The sequence below is a fragment of the Gavialis gangeticus genome, unplaced genomic scaffold, assembly GCF_001723915.1.
Source record: "Gavialis gangeticus isolate Ggan-Ray unplaced genomic scaffold, GavGan_comp1, whole genome shotgun sequence".
In the NCBI taxonomy this organism is placed as follows: Eukaryota; Metazoa; Chordata; order Crocodylia; family Gavialidae; genus Gavialis; species Gavialis gangeticus.
In genome coordinates this window covers 6,935,242-6,951,510 of record NW_017729030.1, presented here as the reverse complement: position 1 = coordinate 6,951,510, position 16,269 = coordinate 6,935,242, and the positions used below count along the sequence as shown (strand labels likewise).

Below are 16,269 nucleotides of genomic sequence, written 5' to 3'. Positions count from 1 at the left end.
CCCGGGGGGGGGGGGGGGGGATGGAGACTGAGAGTAGTGCATCCTGGGATGCTGGAGGACTGCATATTCCTCACTTTATCTTTGTGGAGCACACTCAAGCTAACCTAACACAAGCTAGGTAGCATGGCCCACAGTTAACCCTCACCTGCTGTGGCATAACTGAGCTGCTCAGAGGGTACTTAACAAATTAACAAACATTAAAATGTGAATGCTTGTATTCTACGTGCCCTTAGTATTATCTAAATGTACATGTAAGTTCATTCTTATTGTCAGCAAAGTGGCTCAGATTCTACACAGTGCTGAAACTTCAGCCAGTGCATACCAGTTCTGCCCCAATGAAGTCCCCTGTGCTAAAGTTTGTGATAAGTCCTTGGTAGGCAACCTTATGGTAATCTACTCTACAGTTTCTGCACTGACAGAATTTTCTCCTATGCAGTTTGTGGGGGCGGGGGTAGCTGTAGCAAAGAGACTAGTGGTCTCAGTGTTGAGTGGCCAAAGCTTACTGCAGGGGTGGCCAACTCAAGCCATGTGCTAAGAATGGCAAAAACCCATCAGTGAGAACAGTACAAATACAGCAGGCAGGAGAGCAGAGCAGTGGATCAGGCAGGGGTAGGGATTGAAGTGGTACTCAGGAAAGGGAAGGGGCTTACTTTGACACTTTTAGGCTATCTAGTAATGTCTTAAACCTTGACGGTCTTAAATGGCCATACTTTTACTGGAGGTTGTTTTTAAAATGTGAACTGCACACGTGCTGCAAGAAAAATAACTACCTTCCTGAGCAATTTATAAAAATAAAGATTAAAAATAGACAAGGCCAAAGGTCTAGGACTACAGGCACATTATTAGCTATCCCTACAATAAATAAAGCATCACATTCACTAAGACTTATTAACCTTAAGGCCTTGGGGAAACGGGGTGGGGGGGGGTGGAACAGAGAAAAAACAAAACATGCATGACAGGTAAAAAGTGGTTGCGGGGACCACAAACAGTTCCTTTCTAACTTCATCTCCACCTTTCTTCAAAAAAGCAAACCTTCAAGTTTGGAAATGGCACTATATAAAATCTTACTGACTTAAAGAAAGTGCTATAATTATTAGATCAGTGACACATTACTTTTACAACAGCCACTTGTAGATGGGCAAGTGTAAGGGGATAATAACATATGCAAAATAAGCTGTGGACTGACTGGTAAATACTAGTTTCCTTCCAAATGTCTTTCTGTAAAACAAAAATACATTAAGGTGCTTGAAAAGACCGAGGGCAGTTTCTCACATGACCTGAAAACCATCCATTAGACCCCTGCAACATAGCTGATAGACAAACACAATACAAGACTGTGATGCCAAAATAAGACAGACATCACACGACTCCTACAGATGCACCCCATTCAGCAAAGGAGCCAACAGACAATTTTACTCCTGTCTGGTATGCCAGCTGCCCTTGTTCCATCTCATAGCTGGTGATTAATCACTCTTTAGTACAGCAACTCATCCAAGGCAGGCCATGGAAACAGAAAAAAACACTGTGGGATTCTTACACCTAGCGAAGAAGTTATTTCATCAACCTATGAAACTGAAAGTAATGCAACCAAGTGGAAACAAAAGATAGAATTTTTGAATGGTGAAACTGCATATTCTGGCACCTAAGATCTTGTGGTAGGGAAAAATACATTTCTGTATTTATTATTTAAAAAACTGAGTACACTTTTCACACCATGTAAATAATTCACCCACAGCTTCTTTGTTAAAAAATAAAACCCCTTTCAAAAACAAATACATAACAAACACGCTGTACAAAACCCATGGTATTTGGTAACAAAGTGTTTCACTAGTCCAACTTAGCTCTGGCTTTGCTTTAGTTTACCAGAACATGAACTGCCTCCCCTCCTTCAGCATTCTTCTAGCCCGATAAGCAGATGAGAGTCTGCAGTTCATTACACTGTTGCTGTTGCATCTTTTATTTCCTTATTTCATACTATACACAACTCCTCTGGCTACACTCCAAGTCCTAAACTGGACTAGAAACATTTATGAATAAAATGACTAGGCATGCCTCGATAAATGAAATATGCTATAGTAATAAATTAATGAGATTTTAGGCATTTTCAAAATCGCGTGTTAGTTATGATGCATGCCACTAGTGAGGAAAAACAGGATTTGGAAAGTGTTTTTTAAAAATCACAGTTTCTTCCGGCTTTGCTTAATCTTGATAATCTAGCCGTTTGCCTTCCTTGCATATTTTAGACACAAAACCTCACAGATAAAAATTGAAATAGTACAGAAATACAACAAGAATATAATAGCAGTTATTAAAATAATAGATAGTGGCAGGAAGGTTCAGAGGGCTGCTAATAAGATGCATATTTAAGTGAACCATTCATGCCTGGCCAAAGTCAGTACTAACAGAAAGATGGGTGGACTCTATGAATGAATTTAGCAAGTCTCAACAAGGGGCTCTGCAGAGCCCCTACTCAGGGCCGTGGGTAATTTGCACAATAAAGTTCTTAACCAAACTAATAAAAATAAGATCAAGAGTACTGTGTACGTACAGGGAGAATGTTTTCTGTAATAAAACCGTGCAAGTCACAACACTGGCATCCCCACTTAAAAGGAATGGGTTGTGCTTGTACTTCGACTCCTCAGCATGAGAACATTAGTAAAATGTTACTTCGTGCAAGCAGAGATTACTAAAGACAGAGCCTGGCATCCAAGCCTAAGACATTCAAGCTGTAAATATGTGCATGTACTGAGGCTAACCTTAGCTGAAGTAGTGTCATACAACAATCACATTAACAATGTTAGGCCCTAACCTTACAAACACACACACTTAACTTTACTCTCTTGTGTCTCTACCAACTTAATTATATTTAAATAGGAACATGTGTGTGACCAGGACCTACATGTGATCAACTATGTTTATTGGCCAATATATTTAAAATTAAAACTTAACAATAAGCAGCTTTTTTGAGCCTTTATTATGATGTTTCTAAAGCTTCTTTTTGGCAGTTGGCACAAGTGGGGAAAAGGAGAGTTGCAGATGAGAATACAATAGACCAGTGTTTCTTAAAGCAGACTATGGGAAGGACTAGCTGTGAGAGAGGGTTGGTGGAGAGGAGAGGAGAGGAGAGGAGAGGGTGTGGGGAAAAGCATGGAAAATGTGGAAGACTCATCAATTAGGGGGAAAGGCCTTGCAACACCACATGCCAGCATTTAATTTTTCTGAAGGTGAGTATACAAAAGTTTAGGAAATACTGCAGTATTTCACCTGGATTCTGCAAATGTAAGAGAATCCCTGCAAACAGCTTTTTCTGAAAAATCAGGAAGATTTGGGAAACATACATGACTCCTTTTGCCTGTGTCCAGTTGACCCACTTTGCACATTTAGTCCAAGAATAAGTGACCTGATTTACAGAAATGCTGAGTGCCCAACTGTTCCCCATTGTATTCAGAAGTCTACATATGGATTTAGAATCCTGACTATAGGCTCTAAGTTTTGAACATTTGGCCAAGACAAGTTTCTGGGGCAGTGGATAATGATTCCATGTTTGAATCCTGTATGCCTATTATTTCAAATATTAAGTCTGACTAAACTCCCTGCAAAAGCCAGGATAATCAAAAGATATCTATATCTATCTATATATATCTTCATCACCCTAGTTCTCAACATTGAACCTATATATGGCAACAGAAGTGACATACTTACTCTTTAAAAAAAATAAAAACATCTATATCTCGGCACACAAGATTAACTGCCAGAAAGTTAAGAGCCTTACAACTGAATTTGCTTTTCTCCAATGAGTAGTCATGAAGAAGCTAGTAGTTAGGATTTTTAACAACTGAATATAGATCCTAAAATGAATTTTTTTGCCATCTGCTGGGTACAGCTATTTACGCAATATAAAGACTATCTAATGCTACTGTCACCCACTCTTTCCATGTTGTTACACATCTCATGCAAGTACAGTTGTCTTCCTAAACAGTATTTAAAACATGACTTCAGAGAACAGCTCTTATCATCTGAAGCCAGCATATCCTATAACATGTGAAAAACAGATAAATAATTTCCTCCTGTTCCCTAAGTGTTAAACCTACTTAGTCTGATCATTTAAAGAAGGGAGGGAAAAGAACACCTTACAAAACACAAAAGGTGGTCATGCAAGGACTATGAATTAATCATTTGGAAAATTTGCTTTTGCTTCTTAAACAAGCTGGTTTTGAACAAGTTAATAAAGACTTCAGAAGAAACAAAACCTCTAGCACCAGTTTCCATACCTCTATTAAAAAGGCATCTAGGTTTATATTAAACTGTTCTTGAACTGATGGTTTACACAGGCTATAACAAGAACTCTTCCTTGGAATACTGCCTTACCTCTAGCTGGTGATGAGCACTAAGCTGCGAAAAAACCCAAAACCCCACACACACCAATTATAATTAGAGTATAATCATATTATTAGCAACAACATGAGGAGCTATCATTCATACTCTGTAATTCAACACACCACAGACATCTCATTTCTGTTACATACTTATAAGACAAGGGTTGTCTCCCTCTCAAAAATCTTCATAAAAATAATTTCTATGTCAAATCTTGCCTGCGTGCCCTGACACTAGCAAACAGCATTTGGAGAACACTGAAGGCAATACAGACATGTAGGTTTTAATATCATGATCTAGAACAGCAGTGCACAATTCACTCAGCCCTACAAACCAGATAAGTAGTTCGGGATTAGTTTGCAGGCTACATGGGTGGCACAGGAGTGGTGTGTGGGTGCAATCCAGTGCATGGGGATGTTTCATCTAGCCCACAAGGCTCCCCATGAGTCCAGAAATTTGGTGGTGGGACAAGTGCAAGCAGTGTTAATTGCCAAGACTCTAAAGGGCAATGACAATTAATGCTGCCACTCTGGCGCCAAATTTCCAGGCTTGGAGGCCATATGACATGGCTCTGCACGCCACATCCAGCCCATGGGCAATATCTTGGTCACCCCAATCTACAATAATAAGATTAATCAAGAGTTTAAAATGTCTTTTAAGCCTTTTTGCCATTTTTTCTCTCAAAAATTCCCAGAAATTTCACAAGATGCTATTTGAAAGATAAGCGTGAAAATGTTATTTGGGAAATTATTCACTAGCAAATAAACCAAATCAAAAACAGTGTATAGTATGCCTTTTACCCTTTTTCTTTTAAACAGAACCTGCAAAACAACTTGATCAAGAGGAATTTTTCTAGAAAAAACAAATTGTCATAAAAAACCCACACAGGCTCTGAAAACCCTCATCCTCAGCAACACGCCAGACACGTGCATTTTCTACCTGGCTCCCTGACTCATCTACCCCACTGATTCTCAATCTATGCTGCTCCTTCAAATGCCATATCTCAGCTCCTCTGTCCAGTCACAGGTTTGTTTCTCTGCAAAGCTGTTAAATGAGTCTTCAACTGGACCACACTGAGTCCATGGTTCTTGCTGACCTGGTTAAGTTGTCCAGTAGATTTTAGAAGGAATGCTGGAAGATAAAACTGGAAAGGGAACAGAAATCATAGTTCAGAGCCAGGGGATTAAGAGAAGGCTGAAAGATCACAAGGAGCTAATTTTATAGAGATCAACTGGGAAAACTTTGGTCCAACAAAAGCACTTATCAATCCATAGCTGTGCACAGCAATAGGAGGAATGGACCTGGAAACCATCTGCTCCTTGCCTCTGCTCAGTACAATCTTGGCGAGAGCTTAGGAGTTCCGTGATGCATCTTTCTACTTAGCTCCCAGTATAAGACGGGAAAAAATAAAATAAAATAGGGAAATACTGGGAGTGGAAACCTAAGAAATCAAGAGTTAAAGGCTAAAATTAAAACAAATCCCAATACTTACAATCATGAGCATTCATAGTTAAAATTATCAGAACCACCTAATCTCCATCTTCACCGCTCTTCCTCTAGAATAAACCAGAAATGCTGAAGAAATCTTAACAATCTCTTATAAACAGTTTCATCCCATCAGTGATCATAAAAGCCAGAGATCCATTATTTCAGACATCCCCAACAGCGCTGCAGACCACTGATGAGCCACAGATCCTTGGCTGATAGCAGCTGCTCATCCCGTTTCCATTGACTACACCATAATTAGAGAAGGTACACATCTCTTAATGTTATTTTCCCTATTCCCTATATTCCCTATGCTTCTACAATCATGAACAGAAAGAAAAACACCAAGAAGACATTAATGCAGGGGTGGGTAATGATTTGGGCTGGACGGCCACTAAGGGAGTTTTGGTGAACTGTTGCATACCCAGGGCAGTGGGATTGGCAGCATGTGCCATGACCCAGGCTCTCCCTCACACCTGGGTTTGGCAGGGCTAAGAGACCCACCATGGGCTGGATAGAATCCCTTGGCGGGTTGGATCTGGCCCACGGGCTGCATTTTGCCCACCCTGCATTAAGGCCGGGTGCAGTCATTACACTTTTTCCAGTTTAGGTGGTCAGAAACCCATCAATACCTGTAACAAAACACAAGTTTGGGACACCTAGGCCGCTTTAAAAATGGCGGATCCCAGACTAAAATAGACCTGGATCAATGCAGTATCATACTTACTTAATCTAGGTTCAACCAGCCCACTGAACGCGAGTGCCTCATCCACTTGCGAATCAAGGTAGGTCGCTGTCTGCCAGCTTCCTAGTTGGCTGCATGGGGTCCCTGCTAACCCCACTTCGCAGGGAGCCGTGGCATGGCTGCTCCAGCCAAGTGCCTAGCTGGCCCTGCCCCCAAGCTTGCTGTCTGTCAACAACAGGCAGGAGAGAGGCAGGGGTGGGAGTAGGAGGAGGGCTCACAAGCAGCTGTGAGGAGGTGGTGCCAGCAGCACACCCTGCATTACCAGCTGGGTTGCCAGGGCACAGAGTGACCCTCCACTGTCAAACCCCAGGACCCTGTACCAGAGTGGCTCTAGGAAGGGCTTGCCAGATTCCCCCTACCCTCAGAGCAGTACCAAATTTCTGGCTGAAGCTGCTTCCCTGCAGCTGCAAAGGCATGGCTGCCTTCCCCCACTTTCCTGGAGACCATAACCCTGCATCTTTAAAGAAGCAACTTCAGCTGGGAATTCAGCACTGGCTTCAGCGGGAGGATCCTGTGAGCCCTTCCTGGAGCCACTCTGGTATATGATCCAGAGTATCCCTCCCTTATCTCAAGCCCCGGGACCCTGCACCAGAGCAGCTCTGGGAAGGACTCACAGGATTTCCCCCCACCTCCCTGGAGCCAGTGCTGAATTCTCAGCTGAAGCTGCTTCTGTGCAGCTGCTGGGCTATGGTCCCTGGGGCAGGTGGGGGTAATCATGCTGTTGCAGCTGCAGAGAAGTGGCTTCAGCCAAGAATTCAGTGCTGGCTCTGAGGGTGGAAATCCTGCAAACCCTTCCCAAAGCTGCTCTAGTGCAGGGTCCTGGAGCTCAGATAGGAAAAGGGAGGGATGCTCTGTGCCTTCCCAGCTAGGTTGGCAAGGCAGGGGTGCTGCTGGCTCTGCCTTCCCACAGCAGCTCAAGAGCTCTGCTCCTACCTCCCACTCCCCCCCAGCCTCTGTGCCATCTGGGATGGACCCCTGCACACTCCACCCCAAACAAAGCCCAAGAAACCCCATGCCAGTGAGTGGGAGCAAGCACACCTCCCTCCATTGGCTGCCTGCCTGACAGATGACTGGACAGCAGAGGCAGGCTCATGTATGACAGCCAACAAGGGTTGGCCCAGCTGTTCACCTGTGCTTGGCTGAAACATCTGGCACTTCAGGAAGCACACAGGAGTGCCCCCAGCTTTCTGGCCTTGGCCAGTGCAGGCATCTGCCTGCCTCCCCCGACCGAAGAACAAACACAAGTTCCACCTGCTCCTGATCCAACCTACCATCTTAGAGAACCCTGAGTAGACTGGATTGATTCTGCCTCAGGCTTTTTGACAGTCTGTACTTAGCCTAAGATATGGTCCAAATCATGGCTTTCCAACTCCCCATCATTCATGCCACCACTGCCAGGGTCTCTGGGCTCCCCCTTCTGCGCCCTAGCCCTGTCTGTAGCGACAGGGAAGGGGAGCGGAAAGGGGAGCAGGAAGGCAGGACCTGAGGCCTGCAGTCACTCAGAATTTGGACAATTAAAAAAAACCTCTAGAAATCTCTGCTTTGCTAGGCTATGTAATAACTGCTTTAACTATAACTTTGTACAGTTACATGGAGTTTACCAAAAGGTATAATTTATTGTTGTATCTTTCACTCTTCATGAAACAAAGCCAATAAGAACTGATAGGGATGCAGTTAGATCCTAGTAATTGTGTTTACTAATAATATACAAACATGCCAGGATTCACTCCATATGTATGCTGCCCTGATGTGGTTTCACGCAGCTCCTATAAACATACAGCACAGTGAATCCCACAAGAGAGTTTACAAATTCACAGCCCTGTTCCCATACATTCACAAAGTCTTGATTGACAGGACCACAGCAGAGTGAAAGAAGTCACCACAGAGCTAAGCTCTTAATGAACAAAAACTCTGTCCCTTTCCACTGGGATGCACCCATCCATCTCCACTCCACTCTACTGCTGCTGCTTCTGTGACCCTCTGGCTGTGAAGGAGGAAGTATTTGTTCTCAAATAAACATACATGGGCATCAGATCATGTGAATGCATGGTGTAAAAGAAGAAATCATAGACTGATGTACAGATACTGGAGAAAAAAAATATATATGTAGCTACAAACCTCAACCTTTTAAAATTAATTCCTTAAGACCTTGAGCTTTTCTTTTTCTCTTGACAGATTTTTGGTGTTATATCTTCAAAGATACAAGTAATTGGAACAAAAAAAATCCCTGTAATTAAGAGCTGAGCAAGATCAAAACTCCTTGCACACAAAAATAATTTGCTTAAATTTTGTAACAACACAAACTCCAAAAACTGCAGGGCAATTTGAATCTATAAGTCACTTGCCACATTCAGGTATCCCAAGTAAAAAGGCCAAGAGGCACAACTGTTCAACAGAAGCCCTTTTTCTTTGATCCTATGATGATAAATATCTTAAATGAAAGCTTGTTGTTTGCAACAATATGCTAACATGGCACTTTTTTTTAGAGTTGTGCAATTTCTGCTGGAAGCTCCAAGGTTTAAGTGTTCACTTTACTTGTGGAACATTGCTATAAATATTTACACACTCGGGGTTTCCCCTGGTGCTGAATTAAACAAGTTATCCCAACACCTGTCCTACACGGTTGTTGAGGCAGTTACCCTTTACAATGGATACCTCTTCCTAAGGGTTACTGTGGATTACACAATTTACCCCTTTGGTCATTGAAGAACTGGAAAAAAATTTTAATGAGTTTTCTCATGAAGAGTTCTCTTTTGGAATTAACAAAATAAGCTTTATTATTTGTATTACAAGGGTTTGGCTTTATATAAATACAGTAGCTTTCTTACATTATCATTGTTTCATAAGCTAAATGTCATGAAGTTAATATCCCATATGTCTCTTAGAAACCCGCTTGTTACTTTTTTCTTAGCTTTAAGAGCTGCATGGGAATAATTATTAGCGAAAAATCCAGCAATCTCCTGTCAGAGAAAACTCCCACCGAAAACAGAGTTCAGCCCTTGATTGCTTCCAAAACCGGACAGTTACTCCCACTTACTCACACATTAGTCTCTGTTCAAACCCCACACAACTCCCCATTGAAACCACTGAGGAGTTCCTTAAACAAAACAAAAAAGCAAGGAGTAGCTCAGGCACAACAGGGAATGGTTATTACTTTGTATCAGCTAGTTAAGTAGGTTCAGATTCTGAACTCCTTACTTGATTGGTAACCTTATCCTGACAGTTGCACCATTAAAATTTATTAGTACTACTCCAGAAACTCTCAACTTGAGTAAGGACATGAGAATCTGACAGTTAAAATTCAGATAAAAATGAGAAATAATCCTACAAATCATTAGCACTAAATGAATTGCTCAACTAAGCGTGCAGACAGAAGAGTAGCTACCCACTACAACTCATAACGCTTTGCAGGAAGCACTCTGAGATGCAACAGTTCCTCAGATAAAACAAACTGGCTGTTGCGTCTGGGACTTGGGGATTCCAGCTGCTTGCTGGGAGCCTGCAGCCGGTTCTCCATAGCAATGTCATGCCCCTCTCCCAGCCCACAGACTGTTTTCAAAATGGGAGGGGGTAAAGGGAGCAGAGGGAGCTCATTCTTGGGGTTCTCCAGCGAGCACTGGAGGATGGGGTGAGTAGATCAGAGTCCCCCCATCTTGGGGAGGAAACCAATACACCCACTCCACCCTCCAGCATGGGCTGAAAAAGCCCCAAACCAAACTCTCCTTTCCCTTCCCCCCCCACTCTTGTTCAGAAAGCAGCAAACCGCAACAGGCTAGGAGCTCCACAGACAGAAGTTACAGAATGTGCTCCATTTTGGAGCATGTTCATCTGAACTCTCATGCAATGAGGGTTCAAATTTTCACAGGATCAGGCCCTTTTAAAGTGGTTTGCAGCCACAAACTTCTGTTTCATCACAACTGGACCACTTTCTGGAACCAGATCAGGCCAAAACTGCCACTTCTTGTCTGTGCCCTAAGATTGCTGACTTCAACACTTTCAATTAAACCTTGATTTTTCTTGACTTTGGCCAAAATCAATCCAAATGTAAGTCTGTTATATGGTACTCTGTCTGCAGAAAGTATCCAGCCATTAGAAGATGGCCCAGATGCTTTTGCTTCAGTGTAAATCAGGAACGGTTCCACTCAAGTCAATGGAGGAAAATCTGTGACCTTTCCCATTTCTGTGTGACATGCTGCTAATAAGAAACAGCATTAAATGTACTTAATGACAGTCAATATGAATGAAAATACCTCCAACTACAGAAATCACTGTACATCTATTTTCCTGTTAGCCGGTGTATTTTAATTAAGTGCCCAAAGAGTTCTGGAAGAGACTATGACCAAGTCTATAGAAATATGCCTTGTGATTAATCTAAATGGTAAACAGCATTTCTACAAATCATAAGAATAATGATGAATTTTAAGATCTATGGCCATGAACTCGTATGTCTTCAGTGAACTTTATTCTTAAATATCTCTTTCATTTACTACCTTTTTATTTGCTTTTGTAACCTGCATATGTCTTGCACTTTTCACTATTTTCATTAAAAATATTTATGTTTACTTCTGCTAAGAAGATACTGTACAACACTGACTGTAATTACTGACAGTGAAAAAAATCTAAATTAAACACCTGTGCATGTGCAAAATACTACAGAATATACTTAAGGCTCATGTTTCCCATAGGGTTTTTTTCTTCCTCCCTTCTTTGGAGAAGGGGTAGAAAGGACTTGATTTAAGGACTGAGTAAGAGTCACAGTCAGGGTACAGCGTAGTTTACCATAGAAGCTCCCTGAATGTAGGAAGACAGTGGGAGCATGTTTAAAGTTGTGAGGGGTTGGAAAGGAGACTGGGAAAGAAGGGTTTTTTCATGTTGTTATTTACCTCTCCCAAAGATAACTAACAGCAAGAAGGAAAACCTCTCTGCCTAGAGTCTGGCAGAGAAAATGTTGTATTTATGTGTGTGTGCTGGGTGAAGATGTAAGAGAAGGAATGTTGAATTAGTAATCCTCAACATTCCTCCATTCACAGATCAAAAGCTCTTTACAATGTTGGCTTCTAGGAAAGGTAAGGCCAAATTTGTTTAAACTTTAAACTTTTTTTTAAACTTAGCCATTAACAGTAGAGATTTTTACTTAGCCACTGATAGAGATTTTTTGGGCTGATGCCAATAGCCGATTTTTAAGGAAGTGTATCAGCCAATACCAATCCAATTTCCAATACAGGCTGTCGGGCTGTGAAGAGCAGTGTCCAGCTGGTAAGTCTGTTGTGGTGGAAGGGGAGGGGGGAAGGAAAGGGCATGGGGGGGGGGCCAGATTGAGACCCCTGCAGTGAGGGAGGGACTGGAGCCAAACCTGGCTGGGCAACACCTTCCCCGAGGTGAGGGCAGGGCATGGCTGCACTTGAGGCATGCAGCAGCAGTGCTGGGGGCAGGGGTTGGGGGGCTACAGCAAATTTTGGGGAGGCTGAAGCCCCCCCTCCCCCATAGCCCCTTCATAGTGTCGCCGCCGCATGCCCCAAGCACAGCCCAGCCCAGCCCCCCACTGGGAAGAGCCCGGCACAGCCCTGGCCCCAGCCCACAGAGGCAGCCTGCCCTGTCCCACACAAATCTGGGGGGCACCCTCCTCATACCCTCCCAGAGTGCACACAACAGTGCAAGCTGCCCCCCCCTTCCCATGCCCTCCGGACAAGCTGTGGTTCCATCCCATGCCACACCCCGCCCCAGTTGGGCAGCACCTGCCCCAGCCCTTGCTCCAGCCCCACTCCCTCCCTCACTGCAGGGGCCTCGAACTTTCCTTGCCTTCCCCCTCCCCTTCCCACCACAACAGACTTACCAGCTGGACACAGCTCTCCAAGCTCCTGTGTTGCGCTCCTGGCCCTGTGCACGATGTGGCTGCACACGTGCACAGGGCATTTAAATGGCCACATTATCGGCCGCATCAGGCAAAAAAAGCCGTTTTTCAATACAGTCAATTTTCTTTATATCGGTGCCGATCCAATACCAGACTGATGCATCAGTGCACCTCTAATTAACAGGCAAATCCATAACTCCACACCTAGGAACCCAAACATGCAGACTGCTCTTATAAGGAACCAAACCCCTATAGTTTCCAATAAAGATAGACCACAATAACTTTAGACCCAAATACAGATGCAGATGTTCAGCTACAGGCACCTAGATCTAACCAGTTTTAGCCTATATAATTAGGTTATGATCACACAGATTTCGTGAAAGAGTCAACAAAGTAGGTTTCTTGCCTAATCTTTTCCTTCACTGAATTTTATGATATCATTTTATGATATTAAAAGACAAAGGAAAGCACTGAAATACTGACATAAGAATTCATCACCAGATTGCTATACATGGTACTTTTTGTAAAAACCTATTTAAAAATAATATTCACTTCAAATTACATATTTAAACAACCTAACAACTCTGAATCTCTTTCCTTCCCTGGGTTTAAAATAAAATATGTGACAATAGTCTTAAAAAAACCCAAGCAAACAGAAAAACCCAAACAACTTTTCTCATTAAAAAAAAATGAAAAAGAATACTGTTTTCAAACAACTTTATACTACAAAGTTCAAATTTAACCCAGAAAGCAAGTTTCTGTGCTGCATGTATTCTTTGAGGACTTAAACCTTTGAAGACACTTACACAACAACTTTGTAAATTGGGGCATCAAAGATATAGGCCACAGACCTGTGTCACTTGGCTCGCAGGGCAGGAAGTTTGGTGGCAGAGTGATAGCAACATTAACTGCAATGGTTTCTGGACTTGTGACGGCCACTGCTCATCCCACCACCAAATTTCTGGAGAACCCTGCTGGCTAAATGACAGAGCTCCATATCTGAGCCACAGAGAGCCCCACACTGTGCACCCAGCCATGGGGCCCAATGAGTTTGAAACCACTGTTCTTGATATTTATTAGTGGATATTCAATTAGACCAATAAGTAGTACTTAGTTTATCTGGAAGATTTATAGGGTTCCAGTTACCATCCTATCATAGATGCCTACAATACATAATTCAGGATTAGAGGCAATATTTAATTACATTCATAATTAAAGTAGAGTGCCTTATGACAGATAAACTAAACAGCTTTATTTTAAGGAACTTGAACAGCCAATGACTCAGCTTTCTTTACTGGAGTTGTAGGTGTTTAACTCTAAAAATTGGGACACTACTTTAGGCACATAACATGGCATAAGATATCTAACCTGAGAAACCAGAGATGAACAGTTGTCTATTATATATGGTTATTGGCCAGAGCTCACATCTTTCTAGGGACAAAATGTCATGAAGAGCTTAGTAGCCTCAGTGTGAAAATAAAATGTTTTGCAAAGAAAGAACTCAAGGTTCAGTGCAGCAGTCTTTTCTCAGGAATGTTCATTAAGCTTAGGTCTAATTAAAAAGCTACAAAGGGTTAACTCCAAAACTTAAGCAATAGCCAACTTACTGAACCAAGCAGCCAAAACAAGTTCTTAATGTATCAAAACATACAGTGTACTAAACCATGCATTTGAATTGCCTAAAGGAACTAAAAAGCCAAGAACTAATCAAGCTGTTCTGGTAAGGTTAGTATTTAGCAAGATTAACCAGGAATGTAACAAATAAATTAAGTTTGTGATGCACTGAAATGTAGAATGTGAAAATCACAGTGTAGCTTATAAAATGGACATGTTTGGTACATGATCAATATTCTGATTGGCTAGTAAATGCACAAATCAAAATGTGTGTCCAGGAAACTGAATGTGTATTAACTTGTGACTGGATTATTGAACAAAACATGTTTCTATAAAGATGCACAGTTGGGGGGGGGGCTATTCTTTATAGGAAGGCTTGTGCTACCTTTAAAATGATATGCATCAGGATTCAGAAAGATTTTCTGGGAATCAAGGAAAGAAAACTGCCTGAAAGCAGAGGAAAAGAAAAAGTGCAAAAAAATAATAAAAACAAAATGCTCCTTCAGAGACATCACAGTCCAACTGTGTAAACAGAAAACTTTGTGATAGTTCAGGTCAGCAATTCTCAACCAGGGTGTCATGACACCTGGGATGCCTTGAGATTCTTTTACAGGTGCCACAGGATGTCATGTGAGGTTAGCACTGTTTGGTGTGCAAGCATGATTCAAACAGGAATGCATCATGTTTAAAACATTCTGACTTGCTCTTTTTCTGAGTCATCTGCAACCGAAGAATTGCTCTAGTATTTTTCTATAGTTAAAAAAGAAGAGTGAAAACTAAGAGCTGGCATTTTCCAAGGGGTGCCTTGAGTCTAAAAAGATCGAGAACCACTGGTCTAGGTGGTATTACCATGTACAAGTATAGGACTCTAGAATCTTACGGGTAGTATTTGGGAAGGTGAACTGGACTGATCACAGTTGAGCTTTCAAGCATAACAGCTGATCTGCTGCTATCTTGATCATCAAAAACATGCAGAACATCCTAACCCCTTCAGACCTGCATATTTTCCACGCTTGGGATGCATGATCTCCAAAAGAGGTTCAGGGTAAGACATAACACAAATCCATTTGAAAAAAAAACTAGACTATGCCATATCATGCCAGCCTAACCCTCTGTGGCACCCCTACCTGCACACATGCCACAGAATTAATTTTCTAAATGGAAAGAATCCCTACTTCATAAGGGTCACCACAGAATGTCCAATATTTCTTCAGCTTCCACAAAGTAATTGCCTAGTTCTCAAAATCCTGACCCTTCAAAGCACTAATTGTTATGTCTTTCCCCAGTTTATCTATCTAACATGCAGGGGTTTGGTTCTACTTAGAACCTTTCAGTCAGTCTTCTTTTTTTTTTTAAATATGTAATATCATGTAGTGATAAAATATCACCATGCTACAATGAAATAGTAACTCCAATACTGGTATTACCCTGCCCACACACAATGTCTTTTTATTAACAAAATACCCAAGCTAAACACATTTGATAAGAAGGTAGGCCTAAAGCCATAAGAACCATAAGAACAGCTGAACATGTTCTTATGGTTCCTCAGAGATGCTTCCAGCCAACAAACAACAATCTGGTTACATTCAGTTTTATGTACCTTTGGTTTGACATCAATCCAAATGTAAAATCTAGCAGTCAAGGCTCAGAGTAGATTTCTTCCAATCCTTTAAAGGCACCTTTCACTTATCCATTGGCACCTTTCACTTATCCATTCCAATTAACCAATTAATGAATTACCACAATAGTATGGCACTTTTCTCAACAATGCAAACTTTATTTTAATATTAAATTTTCCGTATAAAAATAATCTAAGTGCAATTAAGTACCAATTATTCACTTAAACCATATTTCATTTCACTTTTGCATATAGATTTCATAGACATTTGGACTGGAAGGGACCCCAGAGGATCATCGAGTCCAGCACCCTGCCCCAGGGGCAGGAAGTCAGCAGGGATCATAGGATCCCAGCAAGATAAGCATCCAAATGCATCTTGAAGGCATTCAAAGTGGGTGCTTGAACCGCCTCCGGCAGCAGTCTATTCCAAACCTTGGGGGCTCGGACAGTGAATACGTTCTTTCTTATGTCCAGCCTGAATTGGTCACAGTGGAGTTTGTGACCGTTCGATCTTGTCATCCCTTGGGGGGCTCTGGTGAACAGACGTTCCTCCAGATCCTGATGAGCACCCCTGATAAACTT

At 42.0% G+C, this 16,269-nt stretch overlaps 1 protein-coding gene and 1 long non-coding RNA gene across 4 annotated transcripts in view; both read right to left on the bottom strand.

The window, feature by feature from the left end:
- The window catches only part of STOX2 (storkhead box 2), a 120,684-nt gene that overhangs the window by 89,945 nt on the left and 14,470 nt on the right, over nt 1–16,269 (bottom strand). The gene's annotated exons all lie outside the window — the stretch shown is intronic.
- Nucleotides 7,128–10,111, bottom strand: LOC109301030. The gene is made up of 3 exons (XR_002098409.1): nt 10,053–10,111; nt 9,671–9,674; nt 7,128–7,137 (listed from the first exon to the last, which is right to left on the bottom strand). It is a non-coding gene; the product is annotated as an uncharacterized LOC109301030 (long non-coding RNA).